The 11,214-nt window shown below is 42.2% G+C and overlaps 1 pseudogene; it reads left to right on the forward strand.

Annotated features, from left to right (window-relative positions):
* The first annotated feature begins 7,285 nt into the window (after positions 1-7,285).
* LOC126291390 (5S ribosomal RNA) lies at positions 7,286-7,402 on the forward strand (annotated as a pseudogene).
* Positions 7,403-11,214: the final 3,812 nt, after the last annotated feature.

Below are 11,214 nucleotides of genomic sequence, written 5' to 3' on the forward strand. Positions count from 1 at the left end.
ACTGCCATCCTTTCATGACCCTCGACTCTTATAACTGCCATCTGGTTTCTGTACAAATTGTTAAAAGCCTTTCGCTCCCTGTATTTTACCCCTGCCACCTTTAGAATTTGAAAGAGAGTATTCCAGTCAAAATTGTCAAAAGCTTTCTCTAAGTCTACAAATGCTAGAAATGTAGGTTTGCCTTTCCTTAATCTTTCTTCTAAGATAAGTCGTAAGGTCAGTATTGCCTCACGCGTTCCAGTATTTCTACGGAATCCAAACTGATCTTCCACGAAGTCGGCTTCTACTAGTTTTTCCATTCGTCTGTAAAGAACTCGCGTTAGTATTTTGCAGCTGTGAGTTATTAAACTGATAGTTCGGTAATTTTCACATCTGTCAACACCTGCTTTCTTTGGGATTAGAATTATTATATTCTTCTTGAAGTCTAAGGGTATTTCGCCTGTCTTAAACATATTGCTCACCAGATGGTAGAGTTTTGTCAGGACTGGCTCTCCCAAGGCCGTCAGTAGTTGCAATGGAATGTTGTCTACTCCAGGGGCCTTGTTTCGACTCAGGTCTTTCATTGCTCTGTCAAACTCTTCACGCAGTATCGTATCTCCCATTTCATCTTCATCTACATTCTCTTCCATTTCCGTAATATTGTCCTCAAGTACATCGCCCTTGTATAGACCCTCTATATACTCCTTCCACCTTTCTGCTTTCCCTTCTTTGGTTAGAACTGGGTTTCCATCTGAGCTCTTAATATTCATACAAGTGGTCCTCTTTTCTCCAAAGGCCTCTTTAATTTTCCTGTAGGCTGTATCTGTCTTACCCCTTGTGAGATAAGCCTCTACATCCTTACATTTGTCCTCTAGCCATCCCTGCTTAGCCATTTTGCACTTCCTGTCGATCTCAGTTTTTAGACGTCTGTATTCCTTTTTGCCTGCATCATTTGCTGCATTTTTATATTTTCTCCTTTCATCAATTAAATTCAATATTTCTTCTGTTACCCTCGTCTTTTTACCTACTTGATCCTCTGCTGCCTTCACTACTTCATCCCTCAAAGCTACCCATTCTTCTTCTATTGTATTTCTTTCCCCCATTCCTGTCAATTGCTCCCTTATGCTCTCCTTGAAACTCCGTACAACCTCTGGTTCTTTTAGTTTATCCAGGTCCCATCTCCTTAAATTCCCACCTTTTTGCAGTTTCTTCAGTTTTAATCTACAGGTCATAACCAACAGATTGTGGTCAGAGTCCACATCTGCCCCTGGAAATGTCTTACAATTTAAAACCTGGTTCCTAAATCTCTGTCTTACCATTATATAATCTATATGATACCTTTTAGTATCTCCAGGGTTCTTCCATATATACAGCCTTCTTTTATGATTCTTGAACGAAGTGTTACCTATGATTAAGTTGTGCTCTGTGCAAAATTCTACGAGGCGGCTTCCTCTTTCATTTCTTTGCCCCAGTCCATATTCACCTACTACGTTTCCTTCTCTAAACGCATATTGATTTAATTTCGTGCCACACTCGAGCCTAATAATAACTGACGTAGTTTCTTGTTGCTGCCTTGTCTGACCAACATTTTTTGTGTCGAATACCGCAGTAGACTGAGTCAACATATACTATTTTTCATATGTCCAATTCTTGTCTCTGAAAAACAGGAAGCTGATGAATTACAGGCTGTTACTGGGGCCTATGCAGAGGAAAGACGAATGTGCAGTCAAGCGGAAACGATTTCCTCATCTGATCTTCAGACTTCTGCATTCCGCAAGCGCGCCGTTGCATTCTGCGAATAGTCTGCGTGTTTGTGGCGAGGTACTACAACCGGCGTTCCTCGATACAGCTAGTGGAGAGCCATCTGTTTCTGCCAGCTGCAGAATGTAAGTAGCGAGAATACGTGAAAGGTATGCCAACCGCGGCAAAGCCGGGATTCACGGCGGCCGCTGCACAATCTTCCACAAGACTGTTTGTTTTGTGTAACATGACAGAACACAAGAGCGGAGGTAGCTTATAATGTAGCCAGTTCTTTGCTCTCATACATAATCTTGCAACTACGTCCACGTTCGACTGACAAGGTGAAGTTACCGTACCATTCTACCACGATCAGCAGCGACTGGTTTCATTCCCGATCAGATACAGGCAAGACTTCTCAGAGGCTAAAGGCGTGAAAGAAGACACTTGTTAAATGCTTCAGCTATAACATATGTAGCAAGTCTGGATGCACATACGCGACTGAAATTAACTGTGGAATACACAGGCCAGTTAACAAGGTGTTTGCATTACGGAAAAAGGACGAAAATATTAGGACTAAATCTACAGCTACGTCTATAGCGGCATGATTATTTTACAATTCCCACATAAGAGGCAGGTAGCGGGTTCGTAGAACCACCTTCAGACTATTTTTCTAACGTTCCATCCTCAAACGGCACGTGCGAAAAATGAAAACCTAAATCTTTCCTTGCGATATCTGATTTTTCTTATTTTATCACGATGGTCATTTCTCCCTCAGTAGATAGGAGTCAATAAAAATTTTTAGCCTCTAGAGGAGGAAGATGGTGATTGCAATTTCGTGAAAAGATATAGCTGCCTGAAGAATGCCTTTGTTTGAATGATTACTACCTTACCTTGCTTATCACCTTCGTGACGCTCTCTTCCCTGCCTTGCGATAATTTTCGGACATTTTCGGTGTCCTCCATCACTCATATGTAGCAAGGAGCCCATATCGTGCAGAAGTACTCCGGAAGAGGATGGCCAAGAGTAATGTAGGCAGTCTCTTCACGGTTTTTGTTACAGCCTCTAAGTGTTCTTCAAAAAACGCTGTCTTCAGTTCGCCTTCGCCACAATATTTTCTGCGTGATTACTCCAATTTATGTTTTTTGAATATGTGATCCTTAGGGCCGGCCGGTGTGGCCGAGCTGTTCTAGGCGCTTCAATCTGGAACCGCGTGACCGCTACGGTCGCAGGTTCGAATCCTGCCTCGGGCATGGATGTGTGCATGATGTCCTTAGGTTATTAGGTTTAAGTAGTTCTAAGTCTAGGGGACTGTTGACCTCAGAAGTTAAGTCCCATAGTGCTCAGAGCCATTTTCTTTGTAATCCTTAGGTATTTAGTTGAATGGAGAACCACTAAACACGAATTATAGAGCAAGCAAAAAATTTGGGAAGATCAGCTATACACTGTCTCCTGCAATTCGCCCTCAAGCTCCACACTGTTCGTTGCACAAATGGATTTTTTTTTAAAATGAGAACTTTGTTTCAAAGTTTAGTCTATCTGTCGTTAGCTCCAACAAACTTACAATACATTTTTATGATAGAAATATTTATACAACTTGAGTGTGCTGTCTGTAGCAGCAGTGTACAGGAAAAGAGAGATGGCAGAGGTATAGGTAGAATAAAATGCACAAGATGTGGAATAGACAGAGAGCCGCAGAAATGTTCTGACAGTCTTCGAAGGGTTGCAGAGGGTGTCTTGCGGAACAAATCGACGATAGGAACCCGTGTCCGGAAACGGTATCCGAGGACGCCACAGAATGTCGAAGATATAAGGGCTAGCGCCTGCTTCTAGGCCACTCCTTTAGCAGAATACGTGTGTCCGTACGCTGACGGACCATAGCCACAACGTTTTGCAATGTTGTATATTATTCAGTGATCACCACTGATTGCCACGATTGCCTGTGGAGAAGATGGAGCTAGCTGTTACATAGACAGGTCCTACCTCCTTTGAATGTGATGCTGTGTTGCCCAGGCAGGTGACAGTTTCGGACGCAGGTTCCCATATGCAGTTTATTTTTCTCCGTATAGGAGCCCCATGTCCAGAACTGGTAACATTACGAGACTTTCTGAGTACTGTCCATCAGCGTACGAAGTCATGTTTGCTGAGGAAGGGGTTGCCTAATGGCAGGCGCCGGCGCCTGTAACTTTGACACTCTGTAGCGTCGTTGGATAACGTTTTCAGACACGGATTCCTATCCTCGGTTTGCTCCTCAAGATGCCCTCTAATACCCCTCCGAGTTTCTCACTACTCTGAGACACCTTGTATGTAACTGATACAGGAGAAAAAGAGAGACAAGGCGACAGACTGAAAAATAAATATAATCATACGGTATTAGAAAATGGGAGTTTGTTTCATTGTTGGCCAAAGAGAAAGGACCAATATGTAAATTGATGGGTGTAAAATTACATGAGTCAGAAACTAAAGTACCATACCTAACATTGAAAGACGCCAAGCTCTTGTTTCCTTACTGTCTTCTTCCTTTTTTTTTTGCCATGATTCAACTTTTTATCGTTAAGTTCCCGAGTGGTGACGGCAGACGGCAATTTAAGGTGACGGGAATAATGAAATCTGCGATGAGAGCTTTGATTTTCTTAAGGCAGCAACTAGGTCAGAGGCTAGTGCACTTTATTATGCTTGGGACCTCGTCGCGCCACAGCGACTCCTCGACGTTTTCGCCTTTTGTAGCGAGGCATCGGGTCCGGTCCCTCGAAAATCCTCTTAGTGCTGTGGGGCCCACCGCTCGCCTACCAGACGAAGCCGGACGTCTGCATTGTCTGCGCCGGTTTGGAGAATTTTAATGTCTGTATCGACAGGGGACGACAGTACGGTGTCCTCGAAGACAACTGCCGTCCGACGGCCAGAAGTAGTTTCAGGTCTATGCTTTCCCGCGCATAGACCAAGAAACGCCAACTGATGATGTGAATAAGTAAGACGTGCGTTGACGCAAAAGAGTGCGCTCCAAATTTGGCGGGACGACCCGCGATAAGAGAGAAATTTGTTGTATTAGTTTGGAGGCGAAAGGAGTGGCAGATTCTAAGAGTATGATTGGCAGCCATTTCTGTGCCCTCCCATGACTGGAGATTTTCCTACACAGTGAGGACAATGCGCTAATCTTTCGGTTCGAAGGTTTCGCTTCTGGATGGCTAGAGAAATCGCTCTTGTTTCAGTTCTGGACCGCCAGAGATAAGGTTAAAGTCCTTCACTTCTTGTAGCTAGAGTGAAGGTGATTGAAAAAATCAGAAGTATTTCTGTCAAGGTAGTCGGGGCAGAGACTGTCTGTTATCACTTGGTGACAACAGTTGGTATTGTTTGCCGTTTCGCTGGCGCAGTATTTTGGTTGGATCTTTATCCACATGTGTCGACTGCCACGTGATAGTTGATCGCAATCTTGTACTCGAATTCAGCCAGCATCTTATTACACAAGTTACATTGTTCTTAATTATATTGCACTCAATATTTGTGTCTTGAAATACTTTAGAAATTCTCATAATAAATCACTTTGTGTTACCAAAACCTTTGTATTATTTAGTAGGTGAATTTTACCTTTATTATAAGGCCTTTAGCCAAACACGAGTGATTAGTTATTAAATTATCATAAATAGAATTATGTCGAAGGCACAACTGTAAAACTAACCACAAACAAGGCCATATCATAACTTCCGCCATAAATTGTCTGTCGCTTGACAGGAAATGTGGTAGTCAAAAGGGGTTGAGGGTATTAGCCTAACTTTTACGCATTTCTGTAATGAATTTGGGTTACATGTTCTAACAACCGTTCCACAAAAAAGGTCAGAATTTAATAACGATTGTGGTGTTGCTCACGCTGCTAAATACTGCATTTTCGGGCAACAACAGTCATATTATGTGGCAGGTGTCATTAGAGCACAGTTAATAGAGTCATTTCATGTAAAAAATAAAAAAACTAGGCACTCATATGTTTATGTTTCCCACGCAGGTCTCGTCGTAAAATCTTAGCTCAATCGTTGAAAATCTAGGTGGTTATGTTTCCAAGGTCGGATGCAAAAAGGCCTAGGTTTTATTCTGCTATATTCAAAAGTTTTGTAGATGCGCTTCTCAAACCATTCTTGGAGATTAAATCTTTCAAAGTTAGCACAATGGTGACGTAAAAAAAAATCAGCACTTCGAATTTAAGCTACACTTCCTTTTAACTGCTTTTCTTGCAATATCACGTATCGCAAAAAACATCACTTCACAATACAAAACATACTTGAAAACATCTTCCTTACATTTTATAAGCCAACTATGATACGCGTCTTTCCTACATGACGTCCAAGACTTGACCTTCTCAGGGTCTGAATCTCTAACAACTAACTAACAATCGCTAACGCATCCAAAAATCAGAGTTGCAAGTATGTCAAAGATCATAGTGGCAAAAGAAAGAATACACATAAGAATAATGTCATTGCAATATGAACATATCGATGTATCAAAAATGAAATCAAATCTGAATGTTGTCTCATAAATACGTTAAGTAGTTCTACAGAAACACAGTAGAATATTACTGGTATCGAGAGGTTCAGGTGAGGTACCATAATAGTTACGTAATTCAAGTACCATTACAATGTCCAGCTCTCAACCCTGGCACCCTGCGACCTAGCCCTTGGCATCCAGAGGCAGAGGCCACCACGAGCAGAGGAGCGATTTATTTATTTATTTTGCACACCCACAACGGGAATACACACAGCAAGTGGTATTCCAGTAATTTTTCTGGTTGCAGCTTTCTTAATTGGTCATTTGACACACCGAAATGGTCAAATTGACAGGTGTTGCAAGCCTGAGCTACACATGCATTCGTAATTAGCTCTAGCAATCTAAGTAATCTTTCAATGCCGATACCGAGCAAGTTTCTCTCGCAGTAGTGGAGGTTCGGCAGAAGACTAATTGCCCAAGTACCTTTTACACATGCGAATGTGTTCCGAAGGTTTTTGGAAGGCATGGAGACTATCGGAGGTATTCCTGCACATCGTGACATTATTTTTCCACAGTATAAGGGTTTGTCCCGAGCTACACCCAATTATTTAATAATTTTGTTATGTAGTATTTGTGGTGTAGTCCTGAAGAATAGTATTTATAGTGGGAAAACAGGAAATATTATAATTAGATATAAGGGTTCGAAGCCTTCCGGGACTACTTTTGGTGGATATTTGCATCACCCCACGACCAGCGTTGATCGTAACTTGAATATGTCTCAGAATTTTCAACAGGAAACTTTAATGACGGAATCGCTGGAAGAAATGAAAGTATAATAACCTGGAGAAAGGAGAACGGTGCTTTCATTCGTAGTGAATATCCTCAGTTTTATCAGAAAATCCTTTTTGACCTGTTTCAATACTTGTTTTGGAAACTTTGTTTTCGGGAATTGGTGTCTTTTACTTACGTATATGGCAACTATACCAAAGTTTCAATATTTTTATTATTTCGATGCCTATTTAGCACTTTTCCCCTGAATTCTGGATAAAGCGCATCTTTGTTAGGAGAGATTTACCCTCCGCAGATATTCAGATAGGGCAACGGCCTTGCCGCAGTGGAGACACCGGTTCCCGTGAGATCACCGAAGTTAAGCGCTGTTGGGCGTGGTCGGCACTTGGATGGGTGACCATCCAGCCTCCATGCGCTGTTGCTATTTTTCGGGGTGCACTCAGCCTCATGAGGCCAATTGAGGAGCTACTCGACCGAGTAGTACCGGCTCCGGTCACAGAAGACCATCATAACGACCGGGAGAGCGGTGTGCTGACCACACGCCCCTGCTATCCGCATCCTCCCCTGAGGATGACACGGCGGTCGGATGGACCCGGTAGGCCACTCGTGGCCTGAAGACGGAAATACTGAGATACCCTCCTATGAGTCAAGGAGTAGCACCACGCACGACTTGTTCTCTTTCTGTTCCATGGTTTCCTACAAGGACCTATTCCAGGGAGTTCTTGTGTGGGGTCGGTGACATCTAAGTGGTTGATATTTTGTGACCGTTTCCTCTTCCACTCTTTGCTAATATCGAAATTTGTTACCGTGATATTTTACTACACCGGCTCACACGAGTTCCGCCGAAGGCCAGGTAGAATATCTGTGCTCACATGGAGGCGGAGTTTTGTGGTCGGCATGGGCCACAGAACGACTTTCCCTCTCACGCAACTGCCTGCTCTCGCCTCAGATCATGCACTGGAGTGTAGCTGCAACCAGTCAACCATGATGCTGGTGTAGATTTTAAAGAACCAGTTGTTACTGCCATGGTTTCATTTAGTTGTGCTGTCAGGCGTGGCAGCTCGGGGAACTGCAGGTGGCCGACGCTACGCCTAGCATGTTCTGACTACCTGCCCCTTCTAGCCTACAGACTACAGTACGTTTTGATTACTGTGTGGGTCGGATATTGTCTCAGCCCATGCCCGGGCACTCTGCAGTGAATGTTAATTGCGTTTTAGCTGATGGTTCATTTTCCTACCACCTTGTGGTAAAAATCGTGCAGATAAGTACATTTGTTTTCAATTTATCGTTAATTTATAAAATAAATATTTTCAGCGTAAGTACACACAAATTTTATTTTTATAGAAATGTCTCAAAACAGGCGTGGACGTAAGAGGAAATTATTTCCTGTCGAAGGTAATTTTTGTGTGTACACACCGATTTTATTTTCATAGGAATTTATCCAAACAGGTGCAGACTTAAGGGGAAATTATTTCCTTTTGAAGGTAATTTTTGTGTGAAATTGCGCTGAAAATAATTATTTTCTGGGTAAAGATCGATACACTGAAAACAAACGCACTTATATGCGCAAGTTTCACCACAGACTGGAAGGATGATAAACCTACAGCTAAATAACAACCTACTTTCACTGCAGAGTGCATCGGTACGGACTGACCCAAACCCGACCTGCGCAGTAAACAAAACACAGACAGCCTAGACCTCCCAAACAATCAGAACACGCTAGGCGTGGCGTCGGGTGCCTGCCGTTCCCCGAGCTACCACACTTGGCTGGGACAGCAATATGTTAACCAGCAGACAAGTCCGCAACTGCGACAAAGATTTTAAAGTTTTTTTTTGTAATTCTCCCTCTGTGGATGAGGTTAATGTTAGTACATGCTCACAGTAGTACCTGAACCTTTTGCAGCTGGTCTGAAGAGATGAAATAGTAGTATTAATTACGAGAATTCTGTCCCTTTCGGTATTGTACCTGGTAGGACAGTCAGGAGCCTTTCCCTTTTATATGATCGTAAAAGTGTTGGTAGTCTTGAAGTGAATGGAGAATATGCTGAATGTAATAAAAAAATGGCTCTGAGCACTATAGGACCTAACATCTGAGGTCATCAGTCCCCTAGAACTTGGAACTACTTGAACCTAACTAACCAAAGGACATCACACACATCCATGCCCGAGGCAGGATTCGAACCTGCGACCGTAGCGGTAGCGCGATTCCAGACTGAAGCGCCTTGAACCGCTCGGCCACTCTGGCCGGGGCTGAATGTAATACATCTGACTAAAAGAGTTATAACCATTTCATTGATTTACTCCCCAAATGTTTTACAAATTAAAGCAATATTCATTAAATACTTGCTGTTTTTCTGCTACTTGCAGATTGTTTAGCCATGTTGATTTCTTCTCCCCGAAAGGCGAACGAGATGAAGTGGCCCGATTTATTTTCATCACCAATTTTTTGCTGTTGTCTTTTACTTCTGCCTGTAAGTTGATTCTAGTGGCACGTTTTGTGATCGTTGTTTAATGTCTTGTCCTTCTGAGTGAATGTAATTCTTAGGAGTTTGTTCACAGCTGTTATTGCTGCGTTTGCTGCCCTCAGTAATGACCAGCCTTTCATAGTGGAATCAGCGAATTCAACTAAGGAAGTAAACGTTACCACTTTCTCTTTCCGCTATTTGTTAAGGGAGTTTGTTATATGTTTATCTTGCATTTTAGAGCTCTAGTGATTACTTCCAAAATTTATAATAATGGCCATACAACAAATTGTTCGTCATTTCTGGCTGCTATAAAACATTGTAAGTGCTGTTTCTAGGTGGTTTGGTCCTTCGTACTATTTCTGATGTCAACTGCGTGCAGTAAAACGAGTGAATGTCTCGCTACGTATCATCAACTTATTCTTATTTTCTCTACATTTGACAACCCTAGTAGCACCGTTGCAGTAGTGCACCTTGAACACAGTTTACATAATTTTGCTCGACTTGGTTTAACACCATCTCACTTCTTCCAACTAATCCCGTTTAAGTTCCTTGAGGGTCTGTGCTACACATTTGCATTAGCTTTCCCGGCCATTTGTGATTCTTGTAGTGAGATAGATTTGTACAGGACTGCAAACAGAAACACAGTGCTTTAGAACAGACGACACACGAATCTTATATCATGAAGTCTCCAAATTCCCAAAATCTTTCCTAAAACTCTAATTTTACAATTTGCTTTAACAAATAGTCATGGGGATATTTTCACTTCTGTGGTCACAAACTTGTGGGTCCTCAGACTACTGATTTCGGTCAGCAATGTCCATCTTCAGACCTACAGTAAAATAGGGGAAAAAATACAACTAGCAGATTGCCTATAGCTTAAAACAATCAAATACACCACGATAAAAAGTATTACAGACATACATAAGAAAATTATGCGCTTAAAACATGACGAGGCATACCTGTTTTATAAAAGCGTGTCCTAACATACTAGCCTAGAGCCATAATGGTGTCGTTAAAAGCTAAACACAGAACTGGCAACAGCATCGTCACACATGTATAAATAATAGTATACACAACAGTCATCTTACCAGCAGCACTGCTGTTAAAAAAAAAACTGCCGTATGGTAGCCACCTTGAACACAGTTTAACTAATTTTACTCAGCAGGGTTAATGAATAATATTGTATAAAGAGAGAAGGGACTAGAAAACACTAGAGTTGTACACACAACGTAATTGTATGATGTAAAATAAAAAGAGGAATGCAATCAGCAAACTTTTTTTCTTTATTGTATTTCGATTTCCGCCCCACATCCCTCCCCCCACCCCAGAAGGGGTGCGGGCTGCCAGCAGCGTAATACGCCGCTCTGCAGCCTACAGATAAAGTTAAAAAAATAATGAGGAGATATACCAATAAAAAGAGTTGATAAAACGGTGACTGTTTAAAACTAGTACATGGTGAAAAAGTTAGGAAGAAAACATAAAAAACAAAGGGATCAGTGATGCTGATTAAAAACACTTAGGAAATAGACAGGCACACTTAAAAAAAAAAAACATGGGGGTTTCTGGTTTCTGTTGGCAACACTTTAAAAAGGGGACACACAACACTGAACACTCACAGACAACACTGCACTATAGAGTTCGTAGGCATATGGATTTGGGGGGGGGGGGGGAGGACCCAGACAGATGAGAGGGGGGAAAGGGAGAGGAGAGGAAAAGCAAAAACAGGGGGAGCTAATGGAGGGAGAGGGCACAGAAAAAGAGGGGGGACAGG

The sequence above is a fragment of the Schistocerca gregaria genome, chromosome 1 (assembly GCF_023897955.1).
Source record: "Schistocerca gregaria isolate iqSchGreg1 chromosome 1, iqSchGreg1.2, whole genome shotgun sequence".
In the NCBI taxonomy this organism is placed as follows: Eukaryota; Metazoa; Arthropoda; class Insecta; order Orthoptera; family Acrididae; genus Schistocerca; species Schistocerca gregaria.